The sequence below is a fragment of the Myotis daubentonii genome, chromosome 1 (assembly GCF_963259705.1).
Source record: "Myotis daubentonii chromosome 1, mMyoDau2.1, whole genome shotgun sequence".
NCBI lineage: Eukaryota > Metazoa > Chordata > Mammalia > Chiroptera > Vespertilionidae > Myotis > Myotis daubentonii.
This window is the reverse complement of record NC_081840.1, coordinates 136,757,959-136,763,687: the sequence shown is the minus strand read 5'-3', so window position 1 is coordinate 136,763,687 and position 5,729 is coordinate 136,757,959. Positions and strand designations below refer to the sequence as shown.

Here is a 5,729-nt window from a genome sequence, read left to right as displayed (position 1 = left end):
CTTCCACTCTCTCTAAAAATCAATGGAAAAATATCCTTGGGTGAGGATTAACAAAAACAAAACAAAACAAAAAACCCCGAACAAAAAAAGAGGTCACAGATTTAATTCCTGATCAGGCTATCAATCCCAAGTAGGGGGTGAGCAGGAGACAGCCAATCAATGATGCTTCTCTAGCATCAATATTTCTATCTCTCTACCTCTCTCTTCCTCTCTCTAAAAACAAAAATAAATGAAAACATTTTTTTTTTTTAAATCCTGGAGCTGAAAAAATACAAGGACTATACTGAATAACTCAATAGGGAACTTCAAAAGCCGACTTGATCCTGAAGAAAAAATGACCTAGAACACAAGACATTTAAAATTATCTTAGAGTAGGAGAGAGAGAGAGAGAGAGAGAGAGAGAGAGAGAGAGAGAGAGAATATGAAGAGTTGCTCTGGCTGGGTAGGTCAGTTAGTTGGAGTGTTGTCCCGATATGCCAAGGTGGCAGGTTTGATCCACAGTCAGGGCACATACAGGAATCATCAACCAATGAATGCATAAATAGGTGGAGCAACAAATCAATGTTTCTCTCTTTCTTTTTCTTCATTCCTCTCTCTCTCTCTAAAATAAATAAGTAAAAATTAAGAAAAAAAGAACAAAAGGAGTGAAGAAAGCCTAAGGGATTTATGTGACACAACCAAAAGAAATAATAGCTGCAATATGGGAATTTCACAAGGAGAAAAGAAAGTATATTTAAAGCAATAATGGCTGAAAACTTCCCAAACCTCAGGAGAGAAACAGACATGCAGATCCATGAGGTACAAAGGACCCCAAATAGGTTGAACCCTAACAGGGCTACACTGAGACACAGTATAATTGAATTACCAAAAGTCAAAGAAAGACTTTTTTTTTTTTTTTTTATATATTTTATTGATTTTTTACAGAGAGGAAGGGAGAGAGATAGAGAGTTAGAAACATCGATGAGAGAGAAACATCGATCAGCCGCCTTCTGCACATCTCCTACTGGGGATGTGCCCGCAACCAAGGTACATGCCCTTGACCGGAATCGAACCTGGGACCTTTCAGTCTGCAGGCCGACGCTCTATCCACTGAGCCAAACCGGTTTCGGCAAAGAAAGACTTTTGAAAACAGCAAGGAAAAATGTTACATATAAGGGAACCCCTGTAAGACTATCAGCAGATTTAAAATATTGAAAGAAAATAATTATAACCAAGAATACTATACCCAGTAAACCTGTCTTTCAGAAATGAAGGAGAAACAAAAATTTTCCTGAATAAACAAAAGCTGAGAGGGAATTCATGGCCACTAGAAATCCTAAAGGGTGCTCTTTGAGTGGAAGTAAAGGGACACTAATTAACATAAAAAAATAACAAGTTAGTGGAAAACTCACTGGCAATGGTAAATATATGGTCAAAGATAGATTCTGTAATATGGTGATGGTGGTGCATAATTCACTTACAACTCTAGTTTAAAAAGCTAAAAACCAAACATATTAAAAATTACCATAACTACAATATTGTATACACAATATAAAAATATGTAAACTGAAATATCAATAATAACTTAAAATGTGAGGGAGACGGTCGCTTGGCAACATTCCGTACTGCCCACCATGTTCTTAAGCAGTAGCCTCTCGCATCTCCGGACACAACTGCATTTCATTCTTGAAAAGTCTGTCTGCTCCATGGCTGTGATTGGAGCCCCATTCTCACGGAGACAGAAAAGAAAAGGAGTGGAATATGGTCCTGCTGCTATTAGAGAAACTGGCGTGATGAAAAGGCTCTCCAATTTGGGCTGTGGCCTAAAGGACTTTGGAGATTTGAGTTTCACTCCAGTCCCCAAAGAGGATCTGTACAACAACCTGACAGCAAACCATCGCTCGGTGGGCCTCACCAGCCAGGAACTGTCTGAGGTAGGTAGTAGAGCAGTATCAGGAGGCTACAGCTGTGTCACAGGGGCAGGAGACCACAGCCTGGCAATTGGTACCATTAGTGGCCACAGCCGACACTGCCCAGACCTGTGATCTGGGTTAATACCCATGCTGACATCAATACATCCCTCACCACTTCATCTGGATGTCTCCAGGGACAGCCAGTTTCATTTCTCCTCAAAGAACTACAGGACGCCGAAACCGGTTTGGCTCAGTGGATAGAGCATCGGCCTGCGGACTGAAGGGTCCGAGGTTCGATTCCGGTCAAGGGCATGTACCTGAGTTGTGGGCATATCCCCAGTAGGAGATGTGCAGGAGGCAGCTGATCGATGTTTCTCTCTCATCGATGTTTCTAACTCTCTCTCTCTCTCCCTTCCTCTCTGTAAAAAAATCAATAAAATATATTTAAAAAAAAAAAAAAGAACTACAGGACAAGGTGCTACAGCTCCCAGGATTTTCCTGTATCAAACCTTGTATCTCTTCCCCAAGTCTTGTGTATATTGGTCTAAGACAGTGGTTGGCAAACCGCAGCTCGCGAGCCACATGCGGCTCTTTGGCCCCTTGAGTGTGGCTCTTCCACAAAATACCACATGCGGGCGTGCACGTACAGTACGATTAAAACTTCATGGCCTATGCGCAGAAGTCGGTATTTTGTGGAAGAGCCACACTCAAGGGGCCAAAGAGCCGCATGTGGCTCACGAGCTGTGGTTTGACAAGCCGCAGTTTGCCAACCACTGGTCTAAGAGATGGACCCTCCTGAACATTTTATTTTAAAGAATTATGATATCCAGTATTTTTCCATAAGAGACATAGACTTGGTATCCAGAAGGTCATGGAACAGACATTCAATCTACTGATTGGAAAAAGACAAAGGCCAATCCATCTGAGCTTTGATATTGGCTCCAGCCACAGGAACTCCTGTTGTAGGGGGACTGACATATTGAGAAGGCATGTATATTACTGAGAAAATACACAACACAGAGTTGCTATCAGCACTGGATCTTGTTGAAGTTAATCCTCAGTTGGCCGCTTCAGATGAAGAGGCCAAGGCTACAGCTGGCCTGGCAGTGGATGTGATTGCTTCAATTTTTGGTCCAGAAAGGGAAGGAGGGCACAATGTCTATGACCAACTTCCTACTCCCAGTTCAACACATGAATCAGAAAATGAAGAACATGTGAGAATTTAGAAAATAATGCATGATGACACATTCGTCACAATGGGCATTTCAGAGTTGTGAGGTGTTTGAGGGGGCAGATACTACATGGTCATCTGGGTCAATACTGCCTTAATGAGAACATTTGTGTATTCTCGCAATTGTAAAATTTCCTTTCCCTCTCCATTTTGGTGACCAATGATACTACTGTAAATGTATTTGTGGGTGTTTTTTTGTTTTTGTTTCTTTTTTTCCAATTCATGAGGTATTACTATGTTGGAGTACCATGTAAATTTAAAGAAGTCATAAACAGCATTTATTACCTTGGTATAATTTGGAAAAAAAAATGTGAGGGGAGAAGTAAAAGAGTAAAGTTTAGGAATAACAAGCTATCAAACTTGTTATCAATCTAAAATAGGATGTTATGAGAGTTCCAAAATGGTGGTGGAGTAAGTGGAAGCTACATTGACACTCTCCCAGGACCAAACTGGAATTACAACTAAAATACAGAAAAACTATCCTGAATAATCAACTAAAGACTAGCTGGAGAGAACCTGATAACCAAGGATGGAAAGTGGAGCCTGCATAGAGACTGGTAGGAAGTGTGAAGGTATGAAAGGGCTGCCCGGGCTCCCACAGACAGCAGCTGAAGGTCCAGAGGGATAACTCAGCTATGGGGGGTTCCCACTGAGAATATGGGGTCTAGAACCGGAGTGTCTGCCTTCCGAGCTCCAACCCCAGATCCCCCAACTTTGGCTTCTGCTCACGCAACTCCAGTCCACTCGGCCCTCCCTCTGCTGGAGCCCAAGGTTGACTGGCTGTGAGGACTGGCCATGATTACAGTGGATGAACTGTTGTACCCGGGCTGACCCCATGGAGTGGAATTCACTTTAGCAAGACCCTAGTACCTGGGGAACGGCGGAGGAATCCTTGAGAAATCGGATTGAAAGTTGGAGACTGCGGCTGAAATCTCTCCCGGAGCACCGGCTCAGCCGCGGAGACTGTGCCATCTTGAGTGGCTGTTTTTTGGAAATGTATACTGTACACCCAAAGACCCGGCATCCAGAGATCGGCTGCTAACCCAGAGACACTGGATCTGGGACAGCGCGACTACGTGTAGTCCTGCTTCTCACGGAAAGATCCAAGCAACAGCAGCCTCCTGATCACCACACCCTCTGTCTGAGGAACAGCAGCTGTACGTGAAGCCTCCCCCAACCAGCCAGAAGAGCCACCACAGCTGTGAACAGCACCCACCAGAGGAGCTGCTGCCAACTGAGGAGCAGCTGCTACCGCAACCACCCGAGGAGCAACCACAGCCCGAGGAGCCACTGCTACCCAGGGAGCAGCCACTGAACAACTCAACATCTAGATATGTCAGTGAGATCAAACATGGGTAGACAAAGAAACCCCCAAAGGAAAGAAAAGGCGGACTCGCCAGAAAAGCAGCTAAGTGATACAGAGGCATGCAACATGACAGAAAAATAATTCAGAATAAGGGTCCTAGAGTGCATAAACCAGATGGAGGAAAAAATCAACAACTTATGCAAGAAGCAAGAAGAAACAGATGAAAAAATCAATAACTTATGTAAGACCCAAGAAGAAATGAAGAGTGTTATACCATTGAAAGTATCAACAGTAGACTAGGAGAAGCGGAGGACCGAATTAGTGAATTAGAAGACAAGGAAGCAAAACACACCCAAACTGTACTGCAATTGGAGAAAAAAATTAAAAGACAGGAGGAGAACCTAAGGGAGCTTTGGGACAACATGAAACGAAACAACATATGAATAATAGGGGTGCCAGAACAACAGAAAGAGGAACAAGGATTAGAAAACCTATTTGAACAAATAATATCAGAAAACATCCCTGAGGTGGGGAAGAAAAAAGTCACACAAGCGTAGAGAGTCCCAAACAAGGTGAACCCAAAAAGACCCACACCAAGACACATCATAATTACCCTGGCAAATGTTCAGGACAAAGAGGGAATGTTACAGGCTGCAAGAGAGAGATGGAAAGTTACATACAAGGGATCTCCCATTAGATTATCAAATGATTTCTCAACAGAAACACATCAGGCCAGAAAAGAATGGATGGAAATTTACAAAGTGATGCAAAGCAAAGGACTGAATCCAAGAATACTCTATCCAGCAAGGCTATCATTCAAAATTGAAGGGGAAATAAGAAGCTTCACAGAGAATATGGGGTCTAAACCCCAAACTGGGCTCCCCAGCCCAGAGCACCAGAACTGCGAAAGGTGACCACATAACATGAAGCTGTGAAAAGCAGCAGGGTTGCTATCTGCCAGGGAGAGATAGCTAGAAATGCAGGTACCCTCTGAAAGAGCCAACACACAAAATTTTGTGTGCAGCCACTCACCTTGGGTTCTGGTAGAAGGAGGCAGAGTGGACTGGAGCTGTGGGAGCAGAAGCCAGGGTTGGGGGGCCCAGGGGTTAAAGCTCAGAAGGCAGAAACCCTGTTTTCTTGTGCTGAGTCATTCCCTCACACTGCAGAGGACATCTTTCTCGGGCACACATTTATCTTCCAGGCAGCTGTTGCCTAGGGGGGAAGCAATTGCCCCACCCTGTTGGAAAACCTCTCGCTCTACTCTGTGGTCAATAACCTGAAGCTAATCAAGACTGAATAC

At 43.7% G+C, this 5,729-nt stretch overlaps 1 pseudogene; it reads left to right on the top strand.

Annotated features, from left to right (window-relative positions):
* The first annotated feature begins 1,613 nt into the window (after positions 1 to 1,613).
* Positions 1,614 to 3,390, top strand: LOC132230336 (arginase-2, mitochondrial-like; annotated as a pseudogene).
* Positions 3,391 to 5,729: the final 2,339 nt, after the last annotated feature.